Source organism: Lathamus discolor, chromosome Z (assembly GCF_037157495.1).
Source record: "Lathamus discolor isolate bLatDis1 chromosome Z, bLatDis1.hap1, whole genome shotgun sequence".
Classification (NCBI taxonomy): Eukaryota; Metazoa; Chordata; class Aves; order Psittaciformes; family Psittacidae; genus Lathamus; species Lathamus discolor.
Genome location: NC_088909.1, coordinates 76,941,326 through 76,964,527, shown reverse-complemented (window position 1 = coordinate 76,964,527; position 23,202 = coordinate 76,941,326). Strand labels below are relative to the sequence as shown.

General features: G+C 41.5%; 1 long non-coding RNA gene across 1 annotated transcript; it reads left to right on the top strand.

Moving 5' to 3' along the window:
* Nucleotides 1–391: 391 nt before the first annotated feature.
* Nucleotides 392–11,835, top strand: LOC136005746 (uncharacterized). The gene is made up of 4 exons (XR_010608870.1): nt 392–475; nt 920–1,175; nt 9,193–9,328; nt 11,428–11,835. It is a non-coding gene; the product is annotated as an uncharacterized LOC136005746 (long non-coding RNA).
* The last annotated feature ends 11,367 nt before the right edge of the window (nt 11,836–23,202 follow it).

The following is a 23,202-nucleotide window of genomic DNA, read 5'->3' as shown; positions in this document are numbered from 1 at the left end:
CAGCCCCAAGGCTCAGCAGAGCTCCACAGATCCACGTAGCACCAGCCCTGCAAACCCATGGCTTCCTCCCCTCCTGCTAGACCAAAGTGAGCTGGGACCTCCCGCTTCCTCTTGCTCTGCAGGAAAATGCAAATCTCCCCACAGACAGACATTATGCTAGAGAGCCATCCCTAATCTGCTTTCTAATTATTATTCACACATGTGGGGATGATTTTCTAAAGCACTCATTGTTTGGCCTAATGCAGCTCCCATGGACAACCACAATAAATCTTGCCCTGTTTTTTGACAGAGCAGTGGAAGAATTGTGCAAGGACAGTGCATTTCTGAGAGCCCTGGTCTGGAAGGCAAGCTCTGATCCTAGCTTCTGCCATTGTCAGTAAGGGTAGTATCATCCTTACTGGAAGGATGGTTTTTTTTTCCATCTGCAACTTTACAGTCCCACAGGACTTCACCTAATTATTGCTGGCAGTGTGGGGTAGGTTAATTTTTACTTGGGGGTTTGAGAAGCTGAACTGAACTTCTGTTTAATTTAAAATTGTTTAATTAGGGCCAAGCATGTGATTTCCATCTTAGCTGTAAACTGACAAACAGAATAAGGCACCATTTTCCCAATGCTCATTCCGGTTTGACAACAGTATGGCATATGTTGACTGTTTTGGTGTTGCTTGTGAGTTACAGCAGTGTGAGAAGAGATTCAGGCTTGTTAGCAACCTGTCCCTCACGGAGTGAGAACATTTTGCAACTTTGCTCAGAGCAGCTAAGAATATCAATATATTTGATAAACATTTATGAACAAAGCCTTAGTGCTAGCCCCAGGAGGTCCTCTACTGTGGATAAAGGTCATCAGCTAGATGGTTAAGAAGCATCCACTAACTTTGGACTCTTTGTTTTTTTCATTGCCCAACTTCATATCCTACAGTTTGGAAACAGTCAGGCACCCACTCACCTCTCCTGATGATAATCAAGACTGCTGAAAACCCCTCTGTCGGGGCCCTGGTGTATCTGGGAATGCCTTTGACAGGCGGAGTACTTCCAGCCAGGAACTTGCTCTGGCAGGACTGGTCCCAGCACCCAGAGCCAGCCATATGCAGTTCTGTGCCTGAACCACAAGACTGTGCTTTCTCCCCTCTAAATACTGCCGGAGAGCCTGTCGGCTTTTCTCTCTTCAGACCTGTGTAAGTCTCCTTATCTCTTGTTTTCTTTCCTGGACAGGAATAACATATGCAGGTCTTTGTTTCTGGCAGACATGGCTATGTGTTGTATGTTAGACTCACATCTACACATACTCACACACATCAGCACACATAGCTGTTCATATATATATATATACACACTGAGGTATGCCTTCATGCACACAAATGGAACACCACCCAGATGCTGTGGTTCTAATTTACCATTTGAAAGCAATTAGTGTTTATTATTGTAAGCATTTTCAACATAGGGAATACTTTCAAGACAACAGCACTGCTAATTACTTTCAAATGGTGAATGTCAACATTCTTAAGGTGCTGCTGCATAATCTAGCCTTCCTGGACACAGATGCCTTCAGCCTCGATATAGGTAAGTGCACATTCATGCACAGAAAAACAGACATTCATCTAGCCTCTCCTCCCCACTGATGAACCCACAGACATTTCCTGAGCAGGCTCCTTCATCCTTTTCAAGTGCCCAGGACACTAGAACTTTTAGCTTCACTCTGTGTTTTCCCCTAACTAATGTCAGGGATTTTTGTTGTTGTTGGAATGAGTAAGTAGTTGAAAAGTGCTGATTCTCCCTAGTCTTTTACACCTACAGCATTTAGGAGACCTTAACACAAAACAGTGCCAGGTCTCAGTGCTGGGCTGCCTTCTTCTCTTTTTGGCAAAATGATAATATTTTGGCAGAAGTACCCTACGTTAACAAAGAAAAGTTTGATTAATCAGCAGGAGGGAAGACTTTGGAGGGAAGGGAATGGGAAAGAGAGAGAGTGATAGACAGACATAAGATGAAGTCTATTCTAAAAAGTCTAATCAGTTTTAAAACAGCTTTAAAAAGGAATAAAAATTCGTAAATCTCTTTGATGATATTCAAAGAGCCTTTTTTAATATATGAGAAGGCACATTCTAAATTCTTAACACTGCTAGTGTCACCAGTCCTTTTTTCCACTAAACCATTTTAATTCCATAATTTAGAAGGCCTTGAAAAGTAGTAGGATCAAACTGCAGCATAATTGGATACCCTGTGCACTTCCAGGGTGAATTTGGGTCCCTGGTAGGCAAACGAGATTTCTCTCTTTCTTCTAAGATCATATAGAGTGTACTCATTTGAAAGGAGAAATGCTGCAGCAAGTAAGCTTTTCACAAGGTGGAAGAGCTAAGTGTGCTGCAGAAAAACACTGGTCATTTGTTTAGCACTGGTGGTTCCTTTCGGATTGGAGGGAATGCTATTGACAGAAAAATCAATGTGGGTTTACTAAAGAATGCTGAGTGAACATGGAGCAGGGATGCAGTCAGAAACAAGGGGCAGCATACTGCACTTCCTTCAGAAACAAATGGGTCCAGCTATTTTAGATCCTTCTGCTCTTCCCCCAAGCCCACAACCAATATAGAGTGTCTGTGCTCAATTACTAGCTCTGCTGATCTGGGCACTACAATAACTAATAGAAAGCTGGGACTTAGGATGTGGACTGCTTCTGAAAAAATAGGGACAGTTGCTAGCCTTTTCTGGAGTCCTACAGGGCTTTTAAAAACAGAAGGTGAGAAAGAAGGAGAGGGAGAGAAGAGAAACAACTGAACATCTGCTGGAAAATCCTAACTGGCTTGTTCAGCTGAGTTCAGCAAGAGTAACAGCAGAGGAGTTGGCAGGTGTCGCCACACTTTAGTTGGAAATCACTCCAGATGATCTCAAGATATAAATGAGAATAATCTGGACAGTCGCAATGCCTCCTCCTCTCCTCTAGACTGTTCCTCCTTCCAGGAGGCAACAACTGTATTTTGTGCGGATAAGCTAGGAGAAGGTATTAAAATAGCCAGGAGCATGGCTGTGCATGCAAGCAAATGGCTGTATGTATCAAAGATGTCCTACTGTATATACTGCTTTCTTTAAAATGGCTCTGGGGGTGGAAAAATAGCAGAAACTACCCATCTTTTCTTCAGGAGTGAAAATAATAACCTGTGAAATAGACTTGTTAAGGTAAGAGGAAGGAGAGGAGTTAATAATATTGCATCTTTTTTCTTCAGAATTTGAACAATGTGAAAATACTGGCTTTGTCTCCAATAAGTGTTCTCTCTGTTTTCCTCTCTTCCCCTCTCCCCCTCTCTCCTTTTCTCCTTCTCATAATGTACATATGTAAGCATCTATGTCTCAGGCCCCTATCGCTACAATAACCAGGATTTCGCACACATATACTAACGTTTTAAGAGGATCTCTTAATTTCTTCACTCACTGCATTCTCCCTAAACTTACACTATTCCTGGCAGAAACTTTCAAGGCTAATCAGCCAGCTGCCCCAGTCAGGGCTTTTCAGCATTTGCTCAGCAGTTCACAGTTATGTTGGCTTCATAGACTTTCCCACTGTATTGTCTCTGTTCCACAGCCTAGCCGACAGGCTCTGGACAGCAGGACAGCTAGATCCAATAAATCTGAGACCTGTCTAGGTGCTTCATTTATCAAGAGGCCTAATTTACCCAGGCCCTTTAGACTAATTGCAGATTTGCAAAAAATGCTGATAATGTAGAACAGTGCATTGTGAATGTCCCTTGCCATATTTCTGCTAATGTGTTTCATCTGGAGTACATAAAGAGACAGGGATGCTGATTTTAGACACAGCACTTTGGGGCTAATCCAGTTAAATGATTATCCCTAAAAATCTGCAGTGATGTCATTTTCCCTATAGAACTCTGCCAGTTGCCTTGTTTGCTTCATTGTGAGAAATACGTGATCCTGGGCTTTAGAAGTTCACCCTATATTCTTGTTCTACTGCACTGTAACACTTTAATCCCACTGTCCCAGCTACCAATTCTTTCTTGTTTATAACAGCTATGTCGATAGCAAACCCTGGCTTGGACTCTTGGCTTGTGTGTATACACTGATAAGGAAGAGGTATGCTCCTTCTTGATATATGCAAATATATCCAGGTATCCACAGTTCTACTCTATGTACAATTTCTTCTTTCCACTCCCCTCGTTTCCCCTTTTCCTCCAGAGACTACTGTTACACTGTCTTTTTGTCGCGTTTACTGCTATTACTGTGCTTATCTTTGGCCTGCTTTTCTGTATTTTGCTCCAAGAATCATTGCAGTGATTCTTTATAAGCTTCTGACCTTCTTGTCTATAATCTCAACACAAGAAGGATGTGGACTTGCTAGAGCATGTCCAGAGGAGAGCCATGAAGATGATCAGAGGGCTGAAACACCTCTCCCAGGAAGACAGGCTGAGAGAGTTTGGCCTGTTCAGCCTGGAGAAGAGAAGACTCAGGGGAGACCTTAGATCAGCCTTCCTCTGCTTAGAAGTCTGGAGAGGGGCTGTTTACAAGGGCAGGGTGTCACAGGACAAGGGGAAATGGCTCTAAACTGGAAGAAGATAGGTTTAGATTAGACAGTAGGGAGAAGTTCTTTACTATGAGGGTGGTGAGACACTGGCACAGGTTGCCCAGGGAAGCTGTGGCTGCCCCATCCCTGGCAGTGTTCAAGACCAGGCTGGATGGAGCTTTGAGCAACCTGATTTAGTGGAAGGTGTCCCTGCCTGTGGCAGGGGTTGGAACTGCATAAGCTTTAAGGTCCCTTCCAACTCTAACCATTCTGTGATTCTATGACCTGAAATGCCAAAATCTTGTTCCATGGCTTTGCAGAAACTTCAGCTTCTATGGGTGTTCTTCCTCAAGATATCTTCTCACCTTCCTTTACTCCTGTGATTCCTTTGTGGAATTGTGTGGGGCACACACTGAACCTGTCTGTATGTCATGACAGGAATCCAAATTTTGTTTCTAAAAATCTGTAACTGACATGCACACACTGAGGTAGGGGCCAGATGACCTGTTACGTAAAACACGAACAAATACTACTATAATAATCATTACTGTTGTTACTAGTAAAGAATGCTTTTAAGATAGCAACAAAGTTCTCACTGATTTCTGGGGGCAGCTGCGAGGCAGCCTCATGTGTGTTTCACTGCTCTACTGACATGTTAATGCTGAGTTCTGCAATGTGGATCTGGAATAGATAAAACACGAGGAGACCCTTATTTTTCAGTAAGTGGCTGCACAGGTCTGTGATAAGGCAGCTTCAGGAATTTGGCACTGTAAACATTACAAAGCTTTGACAGACAGCCTTATGTTTATTTGTTTATCTAGCACCAGCTCCTTTGTGGATAATCAACAGAGTCTTCCATGCAAAGGTAGAGGAGAGCAGTAGGGATGTCTTCTCAGGTACCCCTGCAAGGCTCCATGTGACTTATCAGTGTTCAGCAAGCAGATGGCAACCAAATCCCACTGCTATGGTATTAACAAGAAGCCTGCTTTAAAGGTTTTCTCTTGTTCTTTCAGATGCCCCTTTAGCATAATCCCAGAGTTCAGAGAAATTAGTATATGGTGAGATAAATCCTGTCCAAACAAGGCAGGTGGATTTAAAGAGGGTAAAACACAGAGGGACCTTATAGGCCAAATACTGTGAGAGACTGCTTGCTCTCAGGAGGGAAAACTCATCTCTCAGAGAAGTCCCTAACATTTGAAGACTGTCAGCTAATGACAACCAGGGCTGTCTGTAAAGATCCTGGGTACTGCTTGGGTTTGCCTCTTACTTTGTCTCATCTACCACTTTAAGATATCCTTAAAACATCTTTATGCTACCATGCCGCATAATGCAATAAACCAGCACGATTCTTAAGTAGGAGCAGTGAAAGAAGCAAATTTAGAGGCATTATTTACAGTTATTAAAAACCCCAAAGTATCCCTTTTCTTCCTACCCAAAGGTTCAGCTTTTTTCCAAGCCCTGCAATCATCCTGTTGATGCCACAAAATGCATCCTGTGTAGCATGGCCCTGAGATAGGTGTCAGAGCATACATGCACACAGTGAGAGCCTCATATTTCCCAGTGCTACAGGGATGAAGAAGAGCTATCTGATTAATTTCTTTTGCCCCTCTTCAAAAGCTGTGTCTTTGTAGCTGTATAATCTGGATAATCTCCACTTCTAGACTTGCAGGTAACTTCTGGACTGTAGAAGAGCATTCAAGGGGAAGGTAGAAAGTAACGAAAGTCTGGCTGACATATTGATCACACTCATGCATATATCAAGATTATCCCATAGGCATAGGTCACAGGGAGAGAGTAGTTTTTCCATATTAAAGATGGCATTAACCTTCTATCGTATGTCTCTCCTTTTGCTATTCCCAAACTCTGTAAATATTTCAGATGTCTTCTGCCCCACTCCCCCCGCACCAGGCTCTGTTAAAAATGGCAAGATGATGAAAAACCCAAATTTGATCCAGATCTTTTTTTGTCTCTAAGGTTATTAAGTCTAATTCCTTTTTTTTCACTTAGAGTCAAAGGTAGTTGATTGTTAAACATTCACCTTAAGCTGCTCTTCTGACTCCCAAAGGTGCATTAGCACTCATATAACCCTCATACAGGCCCCTCAGGGGAACCTGGGACCAGCCAATGTTTGCTCCCTACTATGTTTTATGCTGCTTTGCCATTCACAAATGCATTGTGGCCAAAAATAAACAAACAAGACTATCTCTTCTGGGGAAAGTTTGGGACTTTAGGGAAAAAGCAGGTTTTCTGTAAGTGTGGAACCGTGAGATGTTGTTAATCCACTCTTCTATGTGGTAAATGTTCTGGTTCATTGTCACCCATTTGCCCACCCCACATCTGTGCAAATGCTGCTTTGAATATAAATGGTAGTTATATGGGGATTGTAGCTCTGTACCAAAGTATCTGGTCAGGAGATGAGAGAAATCATTGAGCAACTCACTGAGAGTTTAGTAGTAAGTGTTATAGTAGCTGCCATGGAAAGTCAATGGGAATTCTATTTTAGCTCTCAATAGCAGTTGTTCTATATATTCCTAAGTCCTTATCTGGCAAATACTTTTATCTTTAACCTAACAAGAGGATGAAATTCACCCTTACCAGAGATTTTGACACATTATGCTGCCTTATCTAAACTTTCCTAATCAGGACCCAGGTCCTGGACCAGTGTCACATAGGGATAAGTCAAGCAGCTTTAAGACAAGTTTTAACCTAGCCTCTCTAAGAGTCATCACTTACTACAGGAGAGCAATGGCTCTCTTCAGACAGACACGAGAATATTTCTGTGCCCACAAAAAAATCAGTAAACCAAGCAGACAAAAACTATGGCTTAGAATGATGCTGCTTAAAAGTAAAATGAATCCATATATTGAGAAACTAGGTTACTGAAAAGAAAAATTATGATTCAAAGCTTCAGAGGTAGTCTTCCTATGAGCCTTTTTAGACTGTATACAAGTAGAGAAAATCATAGCAGCAAGAAGCATTTTCTAGCCTGATATTGATTTTTGTTACATTTCTGGTGACTTACTGAGAAGATAGCCAGAAGCAATTTATAAGTACAGTAGCACTAGCACATTCCAGAGCACCTGTACTGAAGTACCACAGGTTGTGCAGGTTGAAGTTCAATTGTTCAACCTTACCAAATATGGGTGAAATCTGGTATTAGGCCTTTAATTTCAATAATTTACGGTGTTTTACATTGACTGAAGATCTGGCCTAAAGTACTTTCAGCAGTAGCCTTCTTTTTATTTTACCCAATATTCAAGTCAAGAAATCAAATAATGAAATGAATGCTATTATTTTACACCATATAAATAAAATTATGCTTAATTGAGACAGGCATTTTTCCTTCTACCTGTTTGTACTTTCCAGGACCTTAAAATTCCATCCATCCTTCAGAAACAGTCAACACATACAGGAGTTTACAAATTTTGTGGAAGAGAGTCCAGCAAAAGCAATGACTCAAGTTCTGTTCTTACCTAAACTTGTGGAATTCTTAAGTAATTTCAGAGATTGAGTTGATTAAAGTTATACTACTTCATGGAGATTTTATATCAATGTAAGATTATTGCCTCACATGTGGATTATTGTAGCTCAAAGTAGTAAACTACCTTTACTCAAGTGTTTGTTAATATCATTAATTTATTTGTCCTAGCAAGACAGCATGTGAAGCAACAGGAAAAGATTTTGAAACATGTTTATCTTCCAGAACTCAGAAAACTCATTTGCTCATCAAGACATTAAGGTTGTTAAGGTTGAATCTCCTTAATCATAAGCATAAATAATATATGGATAGATTGGCCTTCAGACAAAAGAAGAGATGGACAGGAAAGTTCTAGAGGTTGAAGCTCAGGGGAGCAAGAATCTCTCCCTGCACCTCTTGGCAAGCAGGCTACAGAAAAAACTTCATCTGAGGATGCACCCTTCGTAACTTCTGGTTAGTTGAACTGGCCAGAGAAGAAAATGAAAAGGCCTTTCTTTTAGAGAGCTGCAGTGTGTATTTTGGCAACTATTGCTTACGCTCTTACGGAGAAGATTCCCCACTCCCCCTTCCCCGAGGACTGTAGTTAATCTGTGTCAACTCAGTGTGGTCATTCCCACCCAGACACTGGTCCAACCTGAGATCAGTTCAAATGGGACAGCCTCAAAACAGATTTCTGTCACTGGTGAGATACAGGGACCAGGTGAGCTGTAGGATTTTGCCTGCCTGAATTCAGATTGCAAGAGGGAGGGTACTTTTTGGGTCTGGAGGCAGAGAGCACAAGCCACCGCCAAAAGTTCTGTGGAAGAGTCTTTCATTTGTCATTAATACAACTACACTGTTGCTGTATTGAGGTTTTGCTGTCTCCTCAGAAACTAAAATTTTCCTTGTTCTGTGCATAGTTCTGGGATTTGCAATGGAGAAATACTGCCCGTTAGTGTAGCCAACAAAAGTTTTTACCAATTCAAAAAATTTCTGGAGAAGGGCTCAAGATAGCTGTGTTTGTGGCTGTAACAGAGATGTAAGTCTGTTTAAATAAGCTTTGTGACTACTCATAGTATCTGGCTGAAGGATTACAACTAAATATACTCACAGTTGGAGAAAATACTTTTTTCCTAAATCAGTGACTTACTTGGTTTTCATCCTTATTTAAAAGACTGAAACAGGTGGTCTAAAACAATCACATTTAATTCTATTCTTATTCTTTCAGTTTTCAGCTGGATTTACCCTCAGTATGGTCTGTTGAGAGCTGCAAAAAGGAATACTGTATTTTGAACTCCACCACGCCATTTGTATTCAATGAAGTCAGCTGATGGCATTTCACCTGCTGAGCTAGTCAATTTCAGGTAGCTGAATTTGCCACTATCATGTTTTATCCTCTGTAGGAAACTCCATGGAAAACTAGAAATTTTCTTAAGGACAGATACATATTCAGCTCACAGTTCCTTGAAGATTTTATCTCCCACATCCCTCCTGTTTCAACAGCTCTTCATCCTCAAGGGTGCCAAGACCTTGCTCCTCAAAGATACATAGAAACATAGCAAAGTATCTCTGGCTTCAGATGGAGGAATCTCAAAAGCCACAACCAACAGTCCAATAATGCCTGAGGCTTTAGACCCAGCCTTTAAGTCTTTGTTCATGTGTGTCATCCTGATCAAGTTCTTTGGGACAACTCACATAATTAAGCGCCTGAACAGTTCACTTTCCTTGTGTTGTTTGTTAGTGCTTGTGTGCTTCAATATTCAATGTGTCTAAATCACCAGATAGCATTTTATTTTTATTTTCATAAAATACTTGAATTACACTCATATGAAATATGCCTCTGGCCACATACAGATGTTTCCAAAAAGCCTAATAACAAACAGATCACAGGGCAGAAGAGCACATATTCTTACAGTCACTTCCAAGCCTAACTGCTCTTCAGAGTTCTGATTACAAGAAAAGCCTGCTGCCGATGTTGCTTTAACTGTGATGTTAAAATGAAAACTCATTGTTGCATCTCAAGGGGATTCAGGAACACTGACTTCGCTGCCATCTGAAATGGGATAATGTTCTCTATTCCTATCATGTGGGTATTAGTTCCAACTTGGAAACCAGCCTCCTCTCATAATTCAAGCTGGGGCTATACTGATGCAAACCTTCTCAGATATTATAAGCCAGTATGAGCTCAAAAAAAAGAATTCACTGCTCAAGGCCAAATAGCTTCAAAGCTAACAATCCTCCAGAGTCAGTGTGAAAGTGTTGAAACTGTCAATGTCAACTTCCACCACGCATAGTGAGTGTAAAACTTCAATAATGACATCATGGAGAAAAGGACAAAGGGCAGGCACTACACAGAGAAGTGCCAGTGCTCTTCAAATCTTTGAAACCTTCAAGGATTTATCTGGACTAACACTTCTACACATAGTCATTGGGGTCTTAGGCTGTACTGATTAAGGATTTAGCTTATTCAAAGGCTCTCACTGATAGCAAGGATGACAAGGTTTCAGCAGTTATATTGGATTCCATTAGCTTTCACTTAAAAAAAAAGACATACCCCAAAACCCTTGGGATCCTGCTTTTTTTTTTTTTTTTTTTTTTCTGCCTCTCATTTTCTTTCTTTGTGTCAACCTTTATTTTTTTCTTTAACACACACACACACACACACACACACACACACACACACACACACACACACACACATTAATATATATTAATGTCTGGGTTTGATTCACAAACAGGTTTTGCAGCACTTATGCTCTCAGTTCTCAGAATGCAGATCCCAGAAGAATTGAATCAATTCTTCAGGAATTCCCTGAAGCACCACATAACGTGTTCACTCATTTCAGCTGCACTTGGGGCAACAGATACACTTTTAAGGGGGAAAACATTAGAGGAAAAGGGAAGGGTGTTCTAGTTTAAGAAAAAAAAGATCAAGAGAGAAATTAAAAAGTGAGACTTGGTGTGATTTTGGTGTCTGGGATAAGGACCTATCCTAATGCTCTGAGTGGAAACTGCACAAGTGTATTAAAGGACAGCCATGCTTCCTTTGTGCCACACTTTTCAGCGAGTCAGCCTCAGAAGAAGAGCAAAAAGATGGAAGAAGTAAAGAAATGCAGAAGGAACTCTCTTCTCCCCCCCACCTTACATGTTAGAGAAAAAAAGAAGAATCCATTTGTACTGTGCACTGTGCAGACCAGAATACCAGTTTAAGCCACACACTGAACAGCTTCCTTGAAAAGAGACAGTTATCATTTCTTGTTTAACAGGTGGCAAAAGCAAGATGAAGAAATATTATTTATGAATTATGTAATAATTTATTTTTTCTCCCATTACCTGAGCATTTGTGACAGGGTACTGGAATGCAGGCCACCTGACTCTTAACCCACCACCTGAACAATGAGCTTGTTCCTCTGTTATTTGCAGTTACCTTCATTGCTTCTACTTTCCTCTGTCTCTGTTCCAGGTGCTACCAGTTTCCTGCCACCCCAACTGCCCCAGCACCCTTGGCATGATTCAGTTGCTTAACAAGACTGTGTTGCAAGAGTTATTGCATCTAGTCTTTCTGTGGAGCCATGTAAGCTGTGCTGGTATACCCATGACACCCACAGTGAGCTGGTGGATCTGACACAGGACTTATGGGAGATCTGTGACTTCCTCAAGCAGCAGATGCAAGCCAGACAGTGATACATAAGAATATCTGAAGTGGCACTAGATATCTATGTTTGGGCAACAGAAGGGTGACACACTATTTCAGTGTTGCTTTCCCAGGGAGTTGTGAGAACCATTGCACAATACTGCCACAACAAGCCCAAAAGGTCCTGATCCCACCCTCGGTACTGAGGGCTGGATGACTGCTTCTGCAATACTGTGGCTCAGGGACGCCAGTGTGGACTCTTACAGGATTTACCTAGAATATTCCCTAGGATTATCTGCACTGTCATGGAAAGAGCTTCTGCTCATTCTAGAAAACAGTCTGTGTTATTGCAATGATACAGTCAACAATGCAGCACAAAAAAAAAAAAAATAAAAAAAAAAATTAATCCATCAAAGGCATCTATGTGTACCTCATTATTATAGTCCAAGTAGCTTCCTACATATCAATACCACTCCTGCAAGACAAAGAAGGCCTTCTAGAAAACCAGAACCAGCTGAGAGCTGTCCCTTTGTCACACAGAGAAATATGAGGTCTAGTGATACAGTGGGACACAGTGCAGAAGCTGCAAGTTACTGCAGTCTTACTTGGCTCTGGCATACAAAATAGTAAAGCTAGACCTGAGTTACTCAACTATGTTGAGAGGCAGAATGTGTTCTTCTAATACAGTTGTCCTGCTTCAAAAACCTCAGGCAACAATGGTGTGTGAGATAGAGCTGCAGATCCACACTAGCACACAGGGGCTCTGTATGATACCCTGAGCAGCAGCAGGGTTTCTAGGGAAAGGTTCAGATGGGATAACTTCTGCAGCTTTTTGCCTAAGGGCTCCCTCACTCCTTTCCTACCAGCATCCACATTTTGGCCCCTTGCAGAACTCACAGATTTGCCACTGTGCCATAGAGTCTCCTACTCCATTTGCACCAGAAGGCCACTGTCCAAGGACTCATGACCTCTGGGCTTTTAATAATGTTCCGAAGGTTTATTTTCATACAATCTGATTGTGTTGTTGACTTAAACCAATTGCTTATTTTTCTTGCAGCACTCGGTCTCCTTAAGACAGAAATTAGCACAAAAGGAATGAAGGGGTGAAGGGTTATCACAACCAGTGGACAAGAGCAAGGGAGAGGTGGGAATAGTTTTCCTCTTCTACAAGCTGTTCTCTTCTGTGCTAATGCACTTCTTTTTGCTGAAGGGACTGCACCACAATGCTGACTATTTAAACATTTATAAGGAAGACTTCACTATATTCTATGAAGTGATTGTCTCATACGTGTTTCCTTTTGGGGCCTCTATAATAATTGTGTACACAGGCACCTACATAGCTGAGTTGGCTGCTGCTGGACTGTTATTTCACTCACACTGACTTTACATCCATGTTAAGTCACTGACTTCCTTCAGCCTATCCCACGTTTGTATAGTGAGATCAGAAAGGGTCTGTGCTGGAGGGGGCTGCTTTTTCATTTTTAAATAAGGCCTATATAGCATGAGGAAGCTATATCAAAATCAGAAAACTGGTCTTTCAAGTGAAAACTGTAATAGTTTAGTTGCATTGTGAGAAGAGATTTTAGAGGCTTGGGTTTGTTTTCCTCGGAGAAATCTTCCATATTCTTGACAGAGTTCTTACTGTGTGGTGTTTGTGAGTCCACTTTAGCGCACCCTCTCTTACCAGAGTCTGTCATACATAAGGTTGTGCTGTGAAATCCCCTACTATAGCTCTGCCAAGAGCAAACTTCTCCTCAGGGCAGAGAGCAAGCACGATGTGGGGCTGCATTTGAATGCCACTGGAGGGAATAAATACTTTATAGTGACTTGCAAATCTGTGCCCATTCTCCCATAAAAGGTATCTTTGTTCTCTGCCTAGGTAGCATTCCCTAATTCCGCCCAGCTGGAAGAAAAGGAGACCAGACAAAAAGTCAAACTGAGGGCTTCTGCTTCACTGATAATACCTGACCATTAATCCACTAAGACAGCTCAGGCACATAGGGATTTTAAGATCCTCCTGCCCTGGCTAATGCTTTGTTCTGATGCAAAGTTTTAAAATGAATACTACTCAGTACTAACCTGCAACCTGAATGTCCTCAGATTGTCTGCAGTTGTCCCCAGTTTTGAAGGGAATCTTTCACTTGCTGCGACAGCCGTACTTGTTGTAACAGTGCAAGTGGGACTGCAAGAAATTTACTTCACAAGTGGTGGGGGCAGGGTGGCTTGTCATCTAACCTCTGAAGAGCAGTATGGAAGTCAGGAACCAGCTCAAGGAATTAATTTATAAGATAGTAAGGGCAGATAGAACACACTGACTGCTTTTTGCCTCTCAGCAAATGAGGTGACCCATGCCGTAGTAAGCAGCTGAGAGAGGGCCGTCACATATTTCCTTCAGTCCTCCATCCAGTGCTTGTTACTTTTTTTCTATTACTCTAATTCCTATCCCTGCCTCATCCACCTGTCTGCATCTCCTGTTCCTTATCTAGTGGTTTCTGAGCAATACAATATCTTTCATATATCTCACAGACACTCTCCTCTGGAAGCATTACCCCAGCTAGGGATGTCTGGGTGATGAGAGGCCTCGTTAGCATTTCAGAAAGGGTGTTGTAGACCACTAGAAACATCTAGAGGGAGCATCACAGACCAAACACATGTGGTCTTTTATTTAGGTCACTCCCTTGCCAGTGAAATGACACTGAACTACAGAATCTGAGACCTGTCCCCATGGCCCTAATGTGCTTCCTTCAAAGAAGACCTCATAGTCTTCACAACAGCACAGCAATCTGATTATTTGCTCCCATCCAGTGGACAAAACGAGGCCAACTAGATAGTGTCTATGAAAAATAGGCACAAAAGAGACTAAGACTGGTGGATAATGCCAGAAAGGATAGTAAAGAGCTGAGAGCAGCTGTACACCCTTCCACACCCACTTGAGATTTCAAATCTTTGCAGTAGTTTTGCAAAGCAAAGCACTCTCCCCTTAGAACGCAGTAGGGCGCAGGAGTATATTCACAAGACCAGCCTTATGACTCTAAGTAATCACAAGTACACAGTTGTGTAATGTCATCACTGAAAAGGCTGGTTGTACTAATAGGAAGTGATGGCTGATCCCATTTAGAGAAACATTACTAAGAAGCAACAAGCAGTACAATGTCAAGAGGACTTCTTTAGATTTCCGCATCTCTTCTCCTGGGGACGCCTGCACATAAAGGAGAAGTAGGGAAAGAAAGTAAATGTTTACTTTCTTTTTTTGGTAATCACTAAGTACAGTGCTACAAATGCAGTGGCATTTGCCTTATAAATCACACAATCACTCAATAAAAACAAGAAAGGTGTATAGCAACAAAGGAGGATGAGAGAGTGGAAAATTCTGTAAGATAGCTGTAGGAGCATAGTGTTTTCTGTTTTAATTTGCAGGCCTTCCACAGCGTGTACATGGTGATAATCTTTACTTAACTTTCCTGGGATAAACTCAGAGCAGCTCAGCTAAGGGAAAGGTTTCTCCAAATTTTTCCCCATGTAAATCTGGACTAAGTACACAGTTCTCATTGGTAAAAGGTGATTAGCATGCAGATCTTACCACATCATTTACAGATGTTTTGCTGGAGGCCAAGTCCTGCTTGATTTGCATCACTGTTTTCACCACTGCTAGCTTTGGATTTTCCCTGACATTGAATTATGTTAGAAAGTCTTTGGTCCATGAAATACCATAAAGCCTCAGTCTACAATATGCCATAGAGAGAAAAGAGTAAAACAAACAAACAAACAGAAAACCCCCAAAAAAACCCAAACCCCAAAACTGAGTTGCTCACAGCCACAGGAAGAATTATCATCTGACAAGAGCTGCCAGATCCTAAAAATCATGTTTATACTATTCTTTTCTTGATCTTCCATTTCAAAGTCTAGCCAGATGTTCACTGGTAGAAAAATCCTGTGGGTTCTACTTTCCTGAACACCACAATCCACCCTGTTGCTGCTGTGAGAACATGTCTATACTAGCTGTACTTAGCTACCTTCTGCATGCAAATCATCATCAGCGTATGATCCACCCAGACACAGCCCCGGCATGCGTATGTTCTTATAAACAGGAATTATTCCTACTGATCAGTTTTATTCAAGTCTCTGTGTTCACACTGGGCCTCACAGAGAGAAGTATCTTTAGATACAGTTGAGTTCTGTGGGTTTTGAGCTGAAAGATAAGCCCATTCTTGCCTGGATGAAATGGATTCAACACTGATGGTACAGCCGTCATCTTTCTAAAGTCCTCTTCAGTGCAGTGTCTACAACAAGTGATATCAGACCTTGATAACAAAACCACTGTATTTCCCCAAGCCTGGACTAATCCTCCATATCCTTTCAGTGTCCTGCCTACTAGTTTGCATTTTCTAACAAAGCTTCTATATGGAAGAGCCATAAAGGATGCTTTGCCCATTAACTATTCAAACTGAGTGTGGTCCATCTGTATTCCAAGCCCCACACCCCAAAAGGCATACACACATATATGTCCATGCACTTAAGTAAATGCATTGCACAAGGAATTGCAGTGGATACACAGTATTTCAAAATGAAGCATCAAACTTGCCTTCTAAATCAGACACATCATCTATTGACTCCAGCGCTGTAAGTCACCCTTTGAAACAGATGGTTTGCCTTGTGAATGAGACAAGGAGATCATCTACTAAATCATCTCCATATTGAATCCAATACAGCGTACTGCAAAGCAAACATCTCTGTGAAACAATTATTCATAGAGGTGGCACTATAGTATCTCCCGTGGGTTATAGCTTCAAGGGCTGGAAACAGACAATACCCAGGCAGGTTGCTGGTGGCCTGCTTGTGTAGACAACGAGAAGCTAATCAAGTGCTACAATAATCACTCTGACAGATACCATCTCATAAACCTACTTGCTGTAGTTTAAAAGATAATCACCCCCTCCAGCTTCAGGGATGTGTGCACATACCTCAGGTGCTCCAGTCCATGTCTGGTGTATTAATTTAAACCGCCAAGCTGTAAACTGGAGCAGCTGAGGCATCATCTGCACCCCCTGTTTTGTCCATGTTGCTGACTCCGCAGTGAGACTAACCCCAGTGGCAGGGGTAGCACAGCCAGCAAGGGCGGTACCACGGTAAGCTGCTAGAACTTGATTTGCCAAGGAATGCCTGTCAGGGCCCCAGGGGTACAAAGAGCAAAAATTTAGTCAGGGAAGACATTTACATAACATACATCAAAAGAGGAATATGAGATATGCTTTCCCTCCATCCAGTGGAAACAATGCATAGAGGCTCACCCCGCTCTTATGCAGGACACTTTCAGAGGCATGTGTTGCTATAGTCTCATTCTCTTTTTCTCTCGGTAACCCTTGTCGCACAAATGAGGGGTTTTTTTTCATTCCTCACTCATGCCCTTCATGAAAGACAGCAATAGTCTCTGTGTGCTGTAATTGGACTGACTGGCTGACTGATTCCCGTTCTCCCCTTCTGCAGCCCTGGGAACCTGGGAGAAAAAAGGTGGAACAACCAGCCACTCAAAAAAACGCCAGACTATTTCAAAGGTTAAGGAGTAGAGCATGCTGCTTCTGTCTGTTACAGACCACTGGGCCCTGCAATTCGTATGTCTTGTTCCTGATACCTCCTTACTATTATTATTCGAAGGTTGACAAACTACTGGAAAGGCAAGCCATTCTCATTAAGGACTTCTAAGGAGGATTTTTGTGAGGACAGTATTATACTTTCCTTTTTCTTAATTATGACAATGCTTGGGAAATCAAGATACAGTGAGCCTAGTTTAAATTGTCTGAAGGATGGTAAATGTTGTGTACCTTCAGAAAACGCACTTTGCTCACCTACATGCACCTAACTCAAGCAGTCTTTCTATCGTTACCCTGGGTGTCACTTACAGTGGGAAGGGAATGCTCACACTGCCTCACTGTCAGTAAGCCTGCATTGATGGTGATGCTTTTGTTGGGTAAAAATGACCACTGCAGACAACATGCAGTTAGTCTTGCAGATCAGCTTTTCTCCAGCTCAGCACATATTTTTTTAATTTGTATTTTCTTCACCCTCTCCCAGAGAATGGACTAACAAGCTGCTGATCTTGGTCACCAGAACCAAAGGATTTTAATATTCTAGTAACAACATCTATTTAAATCCTTAGTAAAGTGTCCTCCTGTTTCTTCCTTCTCCTTTTTACTAACCCAGCCTGCACCAAGTCTTTATCCCCAGTCCTAATTCCAGTCTTCTGTACTTCTCCTGCATGGGCTTCTCAGCCAAAAAGAAACAGCAAGAAACTTCTTTAAATTAGAGGACAGCTTAGCACAGACTCATTCATTTGGGGCAACGCTGGTGCAGTGCTCATGAATGTATCTGTCATCTGTGCTTCACTATTTTATACATATTTTATCCAGCCTCATATCAGAGGGCCAGGAGCCAGGAGGTGTAATAGTTTGATGTCTTACCCCTGCTTGGAATTCCAGAGAAGAAACAATTAAAAAAAAAAGTGAAATTATAAGGTCCATTTTTTAAAAGTTGCAAGACATTTGCAAACATTATAATTATTAAAAGATTTTATCTTTTGAGGTCTGAATTTGACTCAACTCCCAAATATCAAAGCACAGTTAGTTTTAGGTTGTCCATTTTCACCTGGTGCTACCCTTTGAATCTTTGCCTTCCCTTGGGATACAGTTTTTGTGAATGAATAAATAAATAAATAACCCCCTGCATATAGTGGTTACTTTTTCATTCCTTAGAGTGCTGTCAAGGCTGAAAATCTTATGACAGATGGAAGGTAGTCACTGCTTTAAACAATGGTCTCAGTCCTTTCTAAGCCATGTGACACAGCAATGAAAGTTGTGGAACAATTATGGTACCTTCCGCCTTGACATGTCAGCATCTCACGGTTGCTGTAAGATACACTGGCAATACTGCAGAATTGCACTTTGTTTTTCTTCTCATTCCTTCTGGTTTGCCTACTCATTTATAGGTTTAACATATTAGAAGAAGTCAGAACTTCTTTATGGTGTTTTTGCTGGCTCTGAAAAGTTGATCTACCAGGACTGGTGACTGATATATTGAATTTGGCCCTTATGGTAATTGTTTAAATGTTATAGCAGCTTTAACATGTCATCTGTTAAACTTATTGGTGATGCAGCTGTTCAACGTGCAGTGTGGGTAATATTTACATGATTTACTGGGTGACGTACAGTTTTTGATTCAATCGTAATGTATTTGATTCAATAGGTGATGCATCTAATTCAACTGGGAGTCCATCTAATTCAAAGGTGATGCATTTGATTCACTAGCTGATGTACCTGATTTAGAAGGTGATGGATCTAGTTCACTGAGAATGATTCCAATTCCCCCATGCAAGGTATTTACTTCAGTGTGTGATGAATGAGCTTTAATAATAATACATGTTTCTCTGATAGTGGATGTATTGGCTTCAATTTATATCCCAAGCTTCCTGAATCTGGATTGGAGTGACACCTTGCAGCCACGTTTCAGGTGAGGATCACAAGCAGTGTGAAATGTTAGCCACTAAAATAATAGGACCAAATTATGTGATAAAAGCCATGCTTTCCAGATGAAATATTTTCACCAGATGTGATGTGGGGATACAAATGCCCTGTCACTGCTGTTATTGCTACCACAGTACATGACAAAAATCCCCAAATCCATTTACCTTTAGTGTCATTGCTGGGATTACATACTCAGTACTTATTTCCCCAGAGCTATGTGAGCTCTCAAATAGCAGCATCTGAACTAACAGCTCCACTCACCTCATTTTTGTGTGTACTTTTATTTTGTTAGAGGTCGGCAAATATTTAGCCTTGGTGAAAATGGGGAAAAGGGTGTTGGTAAAGAGCACTATCACATGGGGTAAGGTGTGTGGGGACTCAGGCCTGTGTGACATACTGCAAACCACTGTTTCTGCACCAGGATCATATGCTCATGCAAACCTCTGAAAGATTTAGCTTTACAAGTGTCAGTCCATTGTGGTTTTGCTGGCTACCCTAGAACCATTTCTGAACAGGTCAGATTCATTGCCCTGCCCACATCTGGCTCCAGCTCCAAAGTTAGTGGCAGGATCCTCTCTTCTCTGTATGACTGCTGTGATATTTTTGTCATACAGGTTACATTTTCAGCCACAAATATGGTAGGAACCTTTGCTTGCACACCTTCAAAAAAAAGGGAGTTCTTAATGGACTGTGTCTCTTACCCGTGCACTGTTCAGCTCCAGAGCTGTGGATATTATTTGTCACTGACAATATATGACTGTAATAGTGCACTGGGAGAGAGGTTCATTTCAGAATGTCTAAGTTCAGTAATGGAAGAAGAGAGCCTATGAGCCTGGGTGCATGTTTGACTGGTGTGTACCCATGTACAGCTACAAACCTGAAACAGTTTTTCAGTGGGATCTCAGAGCCCCACAAAGACACTTGACTGCTCAAAGCGGCCCTCTTCTAGTCTCCAACTTTGTGGCTGCTTTTCCGTTATAGCCTTTCTCTAACCATATTCTCAATGAAGAATTACTCCTCCTGGGTGGCAAAAGCAGCAGCTGCAGCCTATCCAATATATTTGCCTCTGTTTTGTGCTTCACTTGGAAAGGTTCCCAGGGCAAATGCTTCACTTGTTGCACTCTTGTTACTATTCTTTGAGGCATATTAATTTTCTTGTGTGGGTGCAAGTTTTCTTTTTGTATCCATGGCTGATATGCCTGCCTTTTAAAGATCACTAATCAAATAAATGATAGGGAATGTATATAGTGTTGCTGTTCAAGCCAGTGTCTCTAAGTGCTAAAAACAATGTGCTAAATACTGAAATAGGTATCTAATCTTAAAATGAAGAAATAAATAAAAATTCTTTCACAATTTATTGCTTCAGGCTGTGTCTAGAGATGTGCTGAAGTTGTTTCAGGAGTCTCAAGTACTCAGCTTTTTGCTATCCACTGAGTCTTCAGGGTTGAGGTTCATGCACCTCCATTTGGTATCATATGTTCAGACAGAATACATTAACACATTACTGTCTGATCTGGGGAGGCAGGGCTGTTCTACCACCTTTCATTCCTCTCTATCTATTCCTTTTCCTTGCTTTCCTCCCTTCTCTCAAATCATGGCAGAGACTGAAGTCTGTCTTTTCAGTTATGAGATATGCAATGGCATCCATCTGCTTCTGCTTAATACCTAATCAATAAAATATGTATCCTGCACTCAGAGAATAAGTGTATTAACTGTCCTTTGCTGTTTTAATGAAGAAAATGAGGAGAAATAAGTCTGGAAAATTAAATGGCTTATAGTGATGGTGTCAGCTCTTACACAGGGTTCAAAATTTGGATACTCCTTTCAAGGACTACAGATCTGCAATGACAAACACTACTTCAGTACTAGGTAAGAGCTTTAATATTCTTCATCTCTTAAATGATTCCACTTGACACAACATACATTGCCAGCCCTTGTTGAACGTAGCACCTGGTAAGTTGAGCAGGCTCCATTTCTTACTGATGAGAAAGCAAGAAGAATTCAGTCTCAAGTGCCTGGTACTTTCTTAATGACCTGGATATTTTGGAGTATCTAGAAGACCAAGAAGGCAAGTACTGCTTCAGTTAAAGTATCTGCATGTTACAGTCACAAGTATGTCTGTATAGTCAGAACAAAACCCACCATTTACTTTTCATGCCATCAGACACCTGTTCTCACCCCTGCCAGTGTCCTTTCCTGTCCAGAAGGACATAAACCCATATTTCAGGTTTGGATGTCTTGGAAATGCTCATTAAAATGGAAGAGAAACAAGCAACAGTTCTCATCTTGAAGTTTTCTCCAAGGTCTTTTGTTGGTTTTGGTTTTTGATTTTTTTGTTTGTTTGTTTTGGTTTTTGTGTTGTTGTTGATGATGGGGGGGTGTGTGTTTTGGTTCAGTGTGTTTTTTTGTTTTGTTTTGTATTTGGCCTTTGTATTGTTTTTGTTTTGTTTTGTTTTTTAATTATTTTTATTTCTAAGCACATCCCTCCTGTCCACTTTTACATGTTTGGGTGGGCTCCAAGGCCTGGGCTTCCACAGTTAATACCACTTTATTTAGAGGTGAATTCCATTGCCAAACACTCCTCTGCTTTTTTGGTAATAATTGAAAACTGTTGAAGAAAGGGTGGAAAAGGCATATTGCCTGAGGGCTAGGAGTGACTAGATATACAGCTAATAATTTTGGCCACTCTTTAAAAACTTCTCCCAGGGGCTGAAAAGCTGATCCCACTAGTGGGCAGATAAGCAAATGAAATTGTCGCAGGCTTGATCTGTGCCTCCGAGACCTCCAAGAGTCTTTGCATGTTATAGGGTTTGGAAACTACAGAGGATGCATTCTCTTCAGGCACAGACGTGCCATAGGCATTCTCAGTTGAACACTGCAGTTTTTACAATTACAAACCCTGCCATGTTGCACAGAGGAATTGCAGCTGCTGCTTCTTAGGGTACCAAGTAAAGCATACTCCGGTGATGGCCCCCAGAGACCCATGCACATCACAGCTTATTGGAACAGATGGGGTGAGGGAGCGATGCTTCATCGACAAAGCACATTTGTCTAAATAGAAGAAGAATGAAAACACAGCACTTATCACTGGTGCTTAATCGTAAACCCAGTGAAGTTTGGAATGGGGGAGATGAATGCTGTGCTTGCCATGGTGTAATACACAAACACATCAAACCCCTTCTTCATTCCTCCTTTATTTTTGAATAAATTCACCACTTAAACCCGCAGAGAGAAGCCAGGCTGCCTTACGAGCAAGCTGAGAGATCAAGCAGAGCATTTAAATCACTGCGAGCTCATTCTAGCTATGCCCTTTGCCACCATGTAGCGGAAGCACAGTGAAGAACCCTCACAACATATAGGTGTTGCCTTTACAGCTTCTTAGTTTTGAAACCTGGAATAGATGACTGTTATCTTGGGTGTTTCTGGATGCTTCACTTAAGCCTATCACAACATTCACAAGCATTAGAGGATCAGCTCTGTGAGCTGTGGAGATAATTGTCATCCTTGTTTATATATGTGGGGAAACAGAGGACAAATTGCATGGTGGTTGTAATAGGAGCCAGAGGTAGAACCTGGAATTAACTTTTGCTCTCCCACCCTTGAGTCTTCAAGTCTGTTATTCTTACCTGAAGTGAGAGCAACTCCATGAAGTATTTGTTGAGATCAATGAGGAGCAACAGGTAACCCTTTCCTTTCTCGTGTGGTACATTGTGGTTTGGGAACGAAGAACTTTTTGCCTCATGGAAACTCTCTTCTCATACTTTTTCCTCTAAGGCAAGGGGAATTTTCAACATCTCTGACACGTGATGTGTTATGGACAGTATTATTTTGGGGCAGGTGTTTATCAAAACTCCTTTTTCTCGGGGTTTGGCTAAAGGTCATTGCTCTGTTACTCCTGTTAGGGCCTGGTTGTATTAGATGCTGGACTAGAACACGTGGGGAGATGGAGTCTAAATCAACCTGAAACAATGTGTTAGAGCATTATCCTAAATGAAGGAGTAAGAAAAGTGTTATTTTCCTAGATTGCCTTTTTAGTCTCTCAGGTCCCGCACCTGACAACATAAACTTCCACACCTGTTGTGAGATTTAT